Here is a 14,317-nt window from a genome sequence, read left to right on the forward strand (position 1 = left end):
TTGGAGATCAAACCTCTATCTGATGTATCTTTAGCAAATATATTTTCCCATAGGGTTGGTTCCCTTTTCATTTTGCTGATGTTTTGGCGTGCAGAAGCTTCTTATTTTGATGAGGTCCCACTTGCTTGTTCTTTCCTTTATGTCCCTTGCTTTAGGAGACATATCGGTGAAAAAATTGCTGTGTGAGATATCTGAGAGTTTACTGCCAATGTACTCCTCTAAGACTTTGATGGTGTTACGACTTATATTTAAGTCTTTTATCCATCTTGAGTTTATTTTTGTGTATGGTGTCAGCTGATGATCCAATTTCAATTTTTTTGCATGTAGCCGTCCAGCTCTCCCAACACCATTTGGTGAAAAGGCTATTATTGCTCCATTTTATGCTTCTGCCCCCTTTGTCAAATATTAGATGCCCATAGAGACCTGGGCTTATTTCTGGGCTTTCGATTCTGTTCCACTGGTCTATGGGTCTGTTCTTGTGCCAGTACCAGATTGTTTTGAGTATAGTGGCTTTGTAGTAGAGTTTGGTGTCCGGTATTGTGATCCCTCCTACTTTGTGTTTCTTTCCCAAAATTGCTGTGGCTATTCAAGGTCATTATGGTTCCATATAAATTTTTGAAATGTCTGCTCTATTTCTGTGAAATATGTCATTGGTATCTTAATCGGGATTGCGTTGAGTCTATAAATTGCTTTGGGTAGTATGGACATTTTGAGGATATTAATTCTTCCAGTCCATGAGCATGGTATAGGCTTCCATTATTTTGTGTCTTCCTTAATTTCTTTCTTCAATGTTGTATAGTTTTCTGCGTACAAGTCTTTTACCTCCTTGGTTAAATTTATTCCTAGGTACTTTACCTTTCTTCTTGCTATATCAAATGGTATTTCTTTTTCTGATTTCTTCTTCTTCTACTTCATTGCTGGTGTGCAAAAATGCCTTTGATTTCTGAATATTGACTTTGTATCCTGCTGTTTTGCCAAATTCACTTATTAGGTTGAATAGTTTTTTGGTGGAGTCTACGGGGTTTTCTATGTACACTATCTGTCATCTGCAAACAAGATAGTTTTACTTCCTCCTTTCCTATTTGGATGCCTTTTATTTCTTTTTCTTGTCTGACCGCTGTGGCTAGGACTTCCAACACGATGTTGAAAAGAAGTGGTGAAAGCCGACATCCTTGTCATGTTCCCGATCTTAGTGGGAAAACTTTCAGTTTTTGCCTGTTGAGTATGATGTTGGCTGTAAGTTTTTCATATATGGCCTTTATTACGTTGAGCAATGCCCCATCCATTTTGCTGAGTGTTTTGATCATAAATGAGTGCTGTACCTTATCGAATGCTTTTTCTGCGTCCATCGAGAAGATCTTGTGGTTTTTGTCTTTTATTTATGTGATGTATTACGTTTATTGACTTGCATATGTTGAACCACCCCTGCATCTCTGGGATGAATCCCACTTGATCATGGTGGATAATCTTTCTAATGTATTGCTGGATGCGGTTTGCCAATATTTTGTTGAGGATTTTAGCATCTATGTTCATCAGCGAAATTGGCCTGTAGTTTTCTTTCTTTGTAGGGTCTTTATCTGGTTTTGGGATCAGGGTGATGCTGGCCTCATAGAAAGAGTCTGGGAGTCTTCCCTCCTCTTGGATTTTTTGGAATAGTCTGAGAAGGTCAGGGGTTAGCTCTTCCTTAAATGTTTTGTAAAATTTTCCTGTGAAAGCGTCCGGCTCAGTGCTTTTGTATGCTGGGAGTTTCTTGATTACTGCTTCAATTTCCCCAGCTGTTATCGGTCTGTTCAAGCTTTCTGTTTCGTCCTCCTTCAGTGTTGGAAGATTATACTTTTCTAGAAATTTGTCCATTTCATCAAGGTTTTCAAATTTCTTGGTATATAATTGTTCATAGTAGTTTCTTAAAAACCTTTGTAGTTCTACGTTATCAGTTGTTATTTCTCATCTTTCATTTTGATATTATTAATTTGGGTCCTCTCCCTTTTTTTCTTGATGAATGTGCTTAAAGCCTTCTCGATTTTATTGATCTTTTCAAAGAACCAGCTTCTGGCATGGTTGATCCTTTGAATTGTTCTTTTCATCTCTATGTCATTCAGTTCTGCTCTAATCTTGACTATTTCCTTCCTTCTACTTGCTCTGGGATTTATTTGTTGTTGTTTCTCCAGTTCTTGAAGTTGTAGGGTTATGTCTTTTATTTGAAATATTTCTATCTTTTTTAGGTAAGCCTGTATTGCTATGAATTTCCCTCTCAGGACTGCCTTTGCTGTGTCCCATATCTTTGGGACTGTTGTATGTTCATTTTCATTTGCTTCCAGAAATTTTTTGATTTCTTCTCTTATCTCATTATTGACCCTTTCATTGTTTAATAGTCTACTGTTCAGTCTCCATGAGTTTGCAAGTTTTTAAAGTTTCTCTTTGAGGTTGATTTCCAGTTTCAAGCCCTCATGTTCTGAGAAAAAGCTTGGTATTATTTCAGTTTTCCTGAATTTGCTGAGTCTTGCTTTGTGTCCTATCATGTGGTCTATCTTTGAAAAATTTCCATGAGCATTAGAATGTGTATTTTTCTTCTTTGGGATGTAAGGTTCTATATATGTCAGTTAAGTCTGTTTAACTGAGTGCATCGTTCAGCTCCACAATATCCTTGGTGATGTTTTGTTTGGAAGATCTGTCCATTTTTGACAGTGGAGTGTTAAAATCCCCTACTATCAGTATGTTGCTGTCTATATCTTTTTTGAAGTCATCCAAGATTTTCCTTATATATTTGGGTGCTCCTATGTTGGGTGCATATAGGTTTACAATGTTTATGTCTTCTGGAAAGATTCTTCCTTTAAGTATTATAAAGTGTCTCTCTGGGTCTCTTTATATGGCCTTTGTTTTGAAATCTATTTTGTCTGATATAAGTATTGCAACCCCTGCTTTTTTCTCTTGCCTATTTGCTTAGAATATTTTTTTCCATCCCTTTACTTTCAATCTGTGTAGGTCTTTGGCTCTGAGGTGGGTCTCTTGTAGGCAGCATATATGTGGGTCATGTTTTCTTATCCATTCAGCTATCCTGTGTCTTTTATTGGGGCATTTAGTCCATTTACATTGAGAGTTATTACTGATAGAAACCTATTCATTTTTTCTCTTTGTATCTGTGTTTTTCTCTTTCTCACTCTTTTCCTTCATCTTCTTAAACCAGTCCCTTTAGCATATCTTTTAGTGCTGGTTTGGTAGAGACGTATTCTTTTAGCCTTCCTTTGTCTGGGAAACTCCTTATGTCACCTTCTATTTTAATTGAGAGCCTTGCTGGGTAGAGCAGCCTTTGTTGTAGGCCCTTGCTTTTCATTACTTGGAATATTTGTTGCCATTCCCTTCTGGTTTGTAGTGTTTCTGTTAAGAGGTCAGCTCCTAGCTGTATCGGGGCTCCTTTGTATGTTACTCTCTGTTTCTCCCTTGCTGCCTTGAAAATTCTCTCTTTGTCTTTGATAGTTGCCATTTTAATGATGATGTGTCTTGGAGTGGGCCTCCTTGGGTCCCTCTTGAATGGGGCCCTCTGTGCCTCCTCGATCCATGAGACCTTTTCTCTCCTCAAATTGGGGGAATTTTCCATCATTACTTTTTCAAAGAGGTTCTCTATCCCTTGCTCCTCTTCTTCTCCTTCTGGTATCCCTATTATACGGATATTATTGTGTTTCAGGTTGTCCTGCATTTCCCTAAATGCCTCTTCATTCTTTTTCAGTCTTTTTTTCCATTTCTTGTTCTTTCTGGGAGCTTTTTTCTACCTTATCCTCCATATCGCTGGTTTGATACTTGGCTTCATCTAGCCTGCTTTTGATTCCTTCTACTGCATTCTTCAATTCAGAGATGGTATTCTTCATATCCTCTTGTGTCTTCTTGATAGTTCCTATGTCCTTTTTCAGGTTGATATAGTTTGCTATAAGATCCCGATAGTTTCTCTTCAGTTTCTCATAGTTCTCTTTGAGCTGGCTGAGCTCATTGAGCTTCCTTAGAGCCATTGTCTTGAATTCAATATCTGATAGTTCCCTTGCCTCTATTTCATTTAACTCTCTCTGTGGGCTTCCCCTTTTCCACTCATTTGGGGGGAACTTCTTTTTCTTCCCATTTTTGTGAGAGTCTATTATTTTTATCTATCTATCTATCTATCTATCTATCTATCTATCTATCTATCTATCATCTATCTATCTATTTAGTTTTGCTTCTGCTTCAATTGATCCGTCTGGATTTCCTGACTTTGTGGACTAAACTTCTCTACTTCTTTTTCATAAGCATCTATTAATATTCCAAAATAACATTCTTCCTTCAAGACCAACTTCGGGAAACTCTGTTTGTTTGTTTTTTTAATTGTGTAATCACAGCTGTTCAGATTACACATAGAAAGTACTTCAAATCAAACTTGAGCAATTAATTAGCAGTTCTTCATGGTGTTGAGGGGCATGGGCATCAAGTGCATGAAGGTCTGTGCCTGTCTGTCCCTTGCTAGCTTTGTGACTTTGGATTAAGGTGAATACTTTGTCTTTCATGCATATCAGCTTCCCTGATGCCAGTGCTACTGTTGTAGTGTTGTTCTAAAGACCCAGTCAGAGCACCCAAACAATATATTACGTACCCAGAGCACAGCTTAGCACAGAGAAGTCCTACATTTTACAAATAAACAGTAAAAATTAACAAAAAATCTAATTAAAAAATTTTGTTCCCATCTAAGTTTTTATAAATTCCAGGGAAATGATCTATTTTACTCATCCTGGGTTTGTGGGCTACCTGAGAGTTCCATGACTACTGAAAAACAATTTTACATGAGTCTAATTGCAAAGCAGATCAATTTTTAGAGCAAATGTCCTTGAAAATGTCTCTTTAATTTCCATTTAATTTGAACAGATGCGTTTACAGTCCTTATTCATGCAAAACTTTCATTGACATCATTTAGTTCCAAACTAAATTAGGTAATGTAAATGATAAAAGCAGGATCACTGAACAGGCACAAGAATACTGTGCTCATGTTGTTCCTCCACATCTTAAAAAGCTGGGGGAGGAGGACTCAGTGGAGGAGCAAAAATATAATCAAAACGTTGAAAGGCAAGACTTTAAATGAGAGGATAAATGAAAAAAAGTGGGACTTTCAGCCTTGTGATGGATAGTCCAAGACAGGATTTATACAAAAGAGTAATAGATTCCATCTTGCCTTGAACATACCTCTAGGTAACTGTATTCATTCAATGTGCAATTGGTGAATGCTTAGTTTGAGCCAAGTTCGGTTCTAGGCAGGCTTGTAAATAAAATAATGAACAAGACCACCAAAATCTACTCTACATTCCTAGAGCTTATGTTTTATAGTGGCAGAAGGGGGAGGAAGGAGGGTCAGGAACTGAACAAAAGCCAGGGGCATATATGTAGGCAAGAAAATTTTAAACAAGTTAAAACTTTTGATGAATATAAAACTGATTACTATGCTAGGGAGAAAGTTTGGGAGTAGTCACAGAAGACCCCTATAAAGAGGTGTTTTTCTGTGATTATATCTCCCCTTGTAGTTTATGTTTTTCATTATGTAGGGGCTACTATATTATCTATGTATTCCTAATAAAACATAATGCCTGGTACATTGTGATGATGAGTGATGAATAAAGAATTTAATGTGAGAAAATAATTTAAACTTCAGCTAAGGGATTTAGTTGAGTTATTACTAAATATATCCCAACCCTGAAGTGTTAAATCCCTAAATGGTAGCATAACAAAGTTCTGGATTTCCAACGTGCCTTAGTCTGCTTTGGCTGCCGTAATAAAATACCATAGACTAGGTGACTTATTCAACTGAAATTTATTAGCTCTGAAGCCTGGAAACTCAAGATCAGGGTGCTAGCGTGGTCATGACCCGGTGAGAGACCTCTTCCTGGCTTGGCTTTTCACTGTGTGCTCACAAGGCATGCATGATGGAGAGACTGGAGGAGAAGGAGAAAGAGAGAGAGATGTGGGGTTGGTGCAGGGACATCCCTTTTTCTTCTTCTTCTTATAAGGCCACTAAACCCATCATGAGGGCCTCACCCTAAGGACCCTAATCTAACCCTAATGACTTTCCAGAGATGTCACCTCTCAATATAATCACATTGGGGAGTAGGGACTCAACATATGGATTAGGGGGACACAAACATTTTCATAACACTTTGTTTTTAGCAGCTTTAAAAGCAGAGTATGTTTACTAATTTCTTCAACAGTTATCACTCAGCTCGGTGATGGGAATAAAACCATTGATATAATCCCTGTTCTCCTAAAGCCTTAGGTTGAATTGTGGAAACCATTTTGCATAAATTAGAATGGCAAATTTGTGCACTATATGATGGACATTTTAAAAAAAGGTCTTATATTCAGCCTCTAAGATGGACCTTACTGATCTCTGCCTCCTGGTAGCCACACCTTTCTCTATCACATTGCACTGGTCCTTGGGACCAAAAGCATATAGCAGAATTGACGGTTTGTCACTTCCAAGATTCAGTTGTAAAGGACTGTATCCTCCATCTTGGGCTCTGTCCCTTTTGGACTGTGCACTGAGAAGCCATGCCATCCGTAGCCCTATGGAGAACCCAAATAGTAAAAAACAGAGCAGTGTGACCCATGGTCACAAGTCAACCACCACATGAGTGAGCTTGGAGACAGATTTCCCAGCTCCAGGTGACTACAGCTCTAGCTCACAGTCTGACTAAAACATCCCTGAGCTAGACCCTGAGCTAGAAATACCCTGAGCTAGAAACACCCATATAAGTTGCTCTTAGATTCTTGGCTGACAGAAACTGTGAGATAATAAATGTGGAATGATTTAAGCTGTTCCATCAGGTTGTTCACTGCAGGTAGTTTGAGAAAGAATGATCTAGATTATTCTTGATCAGCGGTAGGATGTTGCAGGCTTAATTAAGAACTGGCAAGCTCTTATTAAGAATGGCTCTTTATGGTTGAAAATAAGAAGAGTAGTTAAGGCATTGATAACAAAATAGATGAGCTATCGATGCCTCTTTCTGCTGTAAGATTAAGTTATCCTGAATTTAAGTACTGATATCTCTCATTACATCATGAATGATTCAAAAAACAAGCTATTTATAATGAATGTCATGGTCTTTTTCTCTATTTTAACTGATAATGTTTATTATTTTAAGAATTCTGACTAGATTTCAGTAGGAGTCAGTATAAGAATGTCCGTGTGTGTGTGTGCGCACGCATGTGTATGAAAGAACATCTTTGTCTTAACTCTAAATGCAAAGATAATTTTAGGTCTCATCTATACACATACCTGAAGCAATGGGGTTCTCCCTTTATTACCTCAAATAATGTCATATGTGTCAGGTATAAAGCTTTCCTAACAAAAGCACACCTCATTCATTGATAACTTATTTTCTGTGAGAACACATTGGTCCCAAATATATTTGACAAACCAATGAGCATTGATATTATTATTATTTTTAAGATTTCACTTATTTATTTTTTAGGGAGAGGGGAAAGGAGGGAGAAAGCGAGGGAGAGAAACATCAATGAGCAAAAGAAGCATCGACTGGTTGCCTCTCATGTGCTCCCAACCGGGGACCTGGCCCCCAACCCAGGCAAGAGCCCTGACCAGGAATCCAACTAGCAACCTTGCAGTTTAAGGGATGATGTCCAATCCACTGAACCACACCAGTCAAGGCTGAGTATTGGTATTATTTGACACAACAGAAAGAAAGAGTAATTTTAATTTAGAATATGAAAATGAACATAGAATGAAAACCTGAGTTTTATTTAGGATGTGTCATACAGATACAAAGATTTGTAGCTTTCTTTGATGTGCTTACATGAAATGCCTGTAGTCAAATGATTATTTTTAAACTTGAGAAGAAATTCAGGACAAAGGAACATTTTAAATATAAAAGGGAACTCAGGAAGATCACAAGGAAGTGAAATCCCTATTACAAAGTTCAAAGACATATTGTTCTTCAAATACCAAGGCATTGACTTAACTACCACTGGTGACCTGCATTCAGGGAAGACTCTCTAGCTTTTAAGGAAGTGATGGACATGGGGCCATTTTTTGTGCTCTTTCCAGAAACTGCTTCATTTTGGACCACTACTCTGTTTTACTTCCTTGAGACTTATCTGCTGGGCATGGCTCGCCAAACACTGTTTACCCTCTCTGTCAACTACTGTGCTGGACATTTTTTAGCTTAATGTATTTATTTTTTTCTATTTTATTTTTTTATTAAATTTATTAGAGTAACATTGATTAATAAGATTATATAGGTTTCAAGTATAGATTTCTATGATACATAACCATAGAAATTCAAATTCATATTCAAATAATCTTCTGTCACCATATATTTGGCCTCTTTTCCTATCAGGATTTTTTGAACTCAGCAAGGAGATATTAGCTGCAAGAAAAGTTGGCTGGTTTTCTCAGGCATCATGTCAGCTGACCACCAGTGACCAGTGAGAAGGGTCTTATGTGTCAGTCTCCTGCCTCGGTAAGATTAGTATTGGTGACCATGATTCACTCCCACCTAGTTGGAAAGATAGAAATGGTTTTAATCATGGTCAGAAAGTCAAGCTGATTGTTTCTAGGTGTTGAGGACAGTTTTAAAAGTCATCCAGAAGGTCAGAGGGACAAATTTATGGCACTAGGCCAATAAAGAGTGACTCAGAGGAGAGATCTATTGTTATATGCCAGAGAAAAGATCAAGGTGACCTTTTTGGAGTACCAACTCTACGTTAGCACACTTCTGCTTCAAAGCAATTTTGACAAAACAGGTTTCATTTCCATTATACAGCTGTAGAAACTGAGACACATAGAAATGAAGTAATTTAGCCTGTATTGGAGCCAGCATTCAAATCTATGACTGTGTGATGCCAAATCTTCTTTCCATTAAACTCTTTCTTTTTTCTTCCTATGAGTGAGTTCAACACAGCCATTGATTATAAATAAGGTAATGGGGGAATTTCTTTCATAAGAAATTTCAAGAGCATCCAGTACAAACCCTTCATTTAATAAATTTTTAAAAAAGTCACATTGGTAGTACCTTTGATTCTGGATTATGTACTTCAGATACTTTTTTTGCTCTTGGTTACATAAATTATCATATCCTTAGCAATCATAAAGAATGTTTTTCTGTGTCAAAAAAATAGAAATAAACCTACGTATATGAGAAATATATTTAGCTCAATGCAGCTTTTAATTTTTTGACAATTTTAAGAGCAATCTTTTATCTTAATGCCATTTGTACTCAAGTAATCAGCCCTTCTCAGTTGTCCAGTAAATTTTTGTTTGTTTTCTGAACAGTCGTTGCCTACAACATTACTTAGTTAATATCAAAATTTGTTTATATTTGTAGGGCAAGGCAGTACAGAGGTATGCTATCAATTCACTGATTCATTCATCCTACAACAACCCATAGAACAGTTTCAATAAGACAATGGATAAAAACACAATGTTAATGAAGGTTCTAAGGAGTTTATCCAATGAAGAACAATAATAAACATTGAGAAAGAATTTAGAGCTATGGAAGTATGCCAGCTATAGAGCCTACTCGAAGGCTTTCCCTTGATGCTACTTTGGGGTTCAGAACAGGGAAAACAAACTGTTTCCAGGAAGACCTGCCTCCCCAGAGGAGCTACTTTAGGAAGCCAGCTTGAAAATAATATTCCTCCCAATGTCTAATACACTTAAAAGGTTAACTTTATTGTTGGTAATTTAGATCTTTCTAAATCAAGTTGTGTCCCAGGAGAATAAAATTTTATTTCTAAAATGTACTTTTAGAATCCTTTTTTGCCTTTTGTACTAATGTGTCTTTTACTTTTAAGGAGAGAACAGCAACCACACCTATATTTCCTACTGCAACCTAGAAAACTACAAGAATAGAGAGTGGTGAACTCTGCTGATGTTTTACTGTTTATTTTAAAGCTACCATTGACATGCCTTCAAGTCTAAAAGAAATGCAAAGTCCTCTTTCTAAAGGAAGGTAAATGATATGTTTTGTTCCTTGAAAATATCTGTGGATCTTACAAAACTTCAAGCTAAACTACTAATTTGTTTATCCCTTTAATGGATTAAAAAATATGACTGTGATACCTGTATGTTGGAACAAACAATTCTGAGTACTACAAGAAAAACTTAATTATCTTTTACTTCACGTCTGCAATCAGACCTACTAAAAAACATGTAATTAAGAATTAAAAATGGGTGTGTACCATGTTTGATTATAAAAATTAATATTTATAGGTAAATGGTATTCATAAAAAGAAAAAGTATAGATATATAGTATACATACTCAATGGAGGTGAGATTGCTCCAAGTATTGGAAATTGGTTCTTGGAGGGATAGACATTAGATATTACAACGATTTGTGGCCCTCCAAAAGATTACAGGACATAAACAAATATATATTATATCTGTGGTATTAAAATTTCCTGGAAAGAGAGTATTTATGAATAAAGTATGTTCAGAAAGTCTCCTTAGGGGCAATAATGAAAAAATGTTGAGAAATACCAATATATATATACCTGTATACATATCTGTATGTGTGTGTGTGTGTGTGTGTGTGTATATACACCTTTATGTACACTATGTTTTGAACAAGAACAGAACATGTGATACTCCATTCTGTCTCTTGCATTTTTCATTTAGCATGCTATATCCCATGCCAGTTAAGGCTGACACAAGCAAATGCTTGCTGGATTCAGGTGGGTAACATAAATAAGAAAAACAGAGAATGGGGAAGAGTATAGACCATGGCAAAACTGAGTGCCCATGCTCCTTCACAAGAGGTAGCAGTGCTCAGCTTCGGCTGATGGTTCCCATGTGGGAATTTGGGCCCAGTGTCATATTCCCTGATTTCACAAGCAATACTGGAAATCTGTATTTTAATTGTTGACTATGAATTCCTCACAAGGGTCAACATTATGTGGGTCCCACAGAGTGTGGCTACACTAATAAAACTTGCAGGCTTCCTTTTGGACTTCTGGTAGAATTCCAACCCAGGTTTTCTCAAAAAAGAGTAAAAGTCTAACTACAACAAAATTCCCTATAACACAATTTCCACACACTGTGCTTGCTGGATCCTGGCTCACTGAATCAGAAACTCAGTAGATCCACCCAGGAACCTGAATTTTTAACAAAGAGTTTCTATGTAATCTCAGTTTGCAAAACAAGGACAGGCTACATTTTCATAGCTGCGTTACCATAATTAAATTCCAAAATATAAAGCCATCATATTTTGTTAAAACTATTCCATTATTGGTGGGTATTGGAGTTGTTTTCAAATTTTTCCCTCTATAAATAGTATTTTAATAAAAGTTCTTATGCACATTGCTTTCATTTTTATAGGACAAATTTACCAAATCAGGATTATCAGGTCTAACTTTAGATATTGTACATTGCAGGGTCTATTAGATATTGTAAACTTACTTAAAAAGGTTGCAGAAAGTCCCAATCTAACTAACCAGCAGTATACAAGTATATAAGTGCCCTTATCACAACACTGACAATCCTGGGTATTAAAAATATTTTTCCAACTTGATGGGATACAAATGTTCTTTATTTTTTAAATGTATAATGCCTTGACTTCTAGTGCAGTTGAGAATATTTTAAACCACATGTTTGCATTGCCTCTACTTGGAGAGTTTGTGGATGTTCCCCAGCTGACAATGGCAGGGTTGAGAGTAGAAGCTAACACACCTATACAGTGACAGTTTCCTGGTACCTTTACCTTTGTCCTAAGCACCATCTTCCTCTCAAATCCCTGCTTCTCTTCCTTCAGGGAACCCATGAAAGCCATTATTTTTCTTTTTTCCCATTCTGGCAGGACTCTTAGTTTTCCTTTGGAAATATATTCACCTGTTCATTTCCTGACCATTGGCTGTTTAATAGTCTACCACTTTTTCCTTATCTATTTGCTGCAGCTCAGTGCCAACTAGGCCATTAACAATTTGCTTTATATACTTTTTTAAAGGTTATAAAAGTTACTATTTTATTTAATAATTAATCCAATTTGAACAAATTTTATTAAATTTTAATCATATTAACCATTTAAAACAAGCAATACTATTTTTAGTTTTTTCCTTTTTTGCTGCTTTTAGAAATATGCTTTATTTAACAGTATGCATTTTCAATATAATGCTATAATAAATTAACTGCAGAAAAGTCACTAATGACCATTATCTTACTTTATTAAATAACAGCAAAGGAACTATAAAGATTTAAATAGCTTTATATGCAAGTTAAAAACTTTCCAAACTCAGAAATGGATTTTTTTTTTGGGGGGGGGGGGTGGCTTTCTCTCAAGTGCTCTTATTTCAAAACCCAAATGGGATTTCAAAATACAAGTAAATAAATGTCAAAGCCTCTTGGCCTCTGCTCTGCCATTCTATGCCTGAAATCCTGCCAAAATGAAATTTTCCATTCAAGAAGGACTGGCATTTACTAAGCTGATTTTTTTAAAGACTCACTTTCAATAGTAGTGGAAACTTTGTGCAACTTTTGACGTCCCTCTCTCTGGATAGAACTGCTTCCTCTGCAGACATTTTTTACAATGGTAACATTTTCTAAAAAACTAATTTTTAGCCAATCTAATGTCTTCAGACACTAGGTCTATTGGTTTTTCTCAGTGCCAAGCATAGAAGATAAACAGCAACCGAACTAAAAGCCAGTGTCTCACTAAGTATCATGCCACAAAAAGGAGAAAGAGAACAGACAGAAGAGAAAGTGGAGGACAGAGAGAGGCTTAATCCAAGAGTTCCCTTGCTAGAGGAGTACATTTATCTCAAAATTTAATGCTATTTGAACATACTGAGCTGTAGAGAATAGCTGTCTGCTGACTCATATAATACCATTTTCAATCACTGTTAAGATCAAATGGTTAAAGGCTGAGTTCATTTAAACTTAAAGGTTCCAAAGGGAAATATGTAGCCCGTGCAATAGGTAGTAAAATCGGAGGATAAGCGCCCCTCTGCTGTTTGGCCAGTCCACCTTTGGTGGGGAGCAGTGCTCTGAGGAGATTGCTCTTTGTGAGTGTGGATTTGGGAAATGGAAACTAAAACTGTCAGCCAGCGAACCTGCACTATTCTTAAAAGACACTTTGAAAAGTTAACAAGAACCTGTGGGATGAATCAAAGGTAGAAATGAAAATTACAGAACGTTAAGTGAGAAAAATAGAAATTCGTTTACAATGGAACTGTTGGCACTTCCAAAAGCAATAACTTGAAGTATGAAGCAAAAGTTACTAGTTTGTTCTTAAGCCTTTCTCCCCACTCTCCTTAATTCTCTTCCTTTCCTCTTTTGCAGCTTTTCTCGTATGCAGCGTACCGTGGAATTAGCCCCGTGAGGACACTTTCTTTAATTTCGACTTCTTCCACCCCCTTGTCGCTCCCAGACCTAAAGCTCCTTTTTCTCATCTAGTATTCTGGGACAGGACACAGAGAAGGCTGCAAGGCAGAAAAAAGTTTTGTGGTTTGGGAAACTTGGGCCTTTGTTGTGTCATTTCCCCTGCTCCACCACGCCCCCAAACACGTGACCAAGAGAGGCCGGAATTTTGTGAATGGAGCTGGAAGGCGGCTGCGGGGCGGAAGAGGCTCCGCCTCTCTCCCTAAAGCGGCCAATCTCCTAGTGGAGCGCTGCAGGGTCAGCAATAAACAACAATGGGCTGGGAACAGAAGGAATGTTATTGGCTGCGGCGAGAACCTTACGGGTAGGGAAGGAGGGCGGAGTCGAGGGGGGTGGCTAGGCTGAAGCTCCGCCTCTTCCCGGTTACCCTGGATACCTGTGAGGCTCCAGCCCCTGAAAAGGTCTTTGGAAACTGTTGCTCAGATTACAGAGGCCGAGTTATCCCCGGAGTGCTGGGCGGCGGGACACCCCTGCTATTGGCTCTCCGCCTGATTGCACCCTCAGAAAGTACCCGAAAGCCTCACTACTCCAGCCTAGAGGCCCGGGCTACGCCCGGAAGCCCTCCCCGGCTGAGGTTAAAGTGCAGTTCCCGCTCAAAATGCTTCTAGGTGCGCGTTAGCACCGGCTACTCTGATTTACTGATTTCAGGGGATGCACGATATATGTCCTTTCTCTCAGTAATTATTGGGTGTTTCTCCAGTAATAAGTTTTTCTAAATTTATTTAACCCTTTTCATTTTTATTTTTTTTCCACACAGTTCTTTCTCCTTCTGGTTCCTGCGGAGTCTTGTTCTCTCACACTCCATTTTAATGTGTCTCCATACCCTTCCATTTAAGGAAGGAAAGTTTCAAATAGAAATTGAGAACTGAAGCATGTTTCCCAACAGGCGGAACAGCTGCCGGAAACATCTTTTGCTCTGTAGCTCTC

Source organism: Pteronotus mesoamericanus, unplaced genomic scaffold (assembly GCF_021234165.1).
Source record: "Pteronotus mesoamericanus isolate MK-2021 breed Mesoamerican mustached bat unplaced genomic scaffold, CSHL_Meso_final scaffold_85, whole genome shotgun sequence".
In the NCBI taxonomy this organism is placed as follows: domain Eukaryota; kingdom Metazoa; phylum Chordata; class Mammalia; order Chiroptera; family Mormoopidae; genus Pteronotus; species Pteronotus mesoamericanus.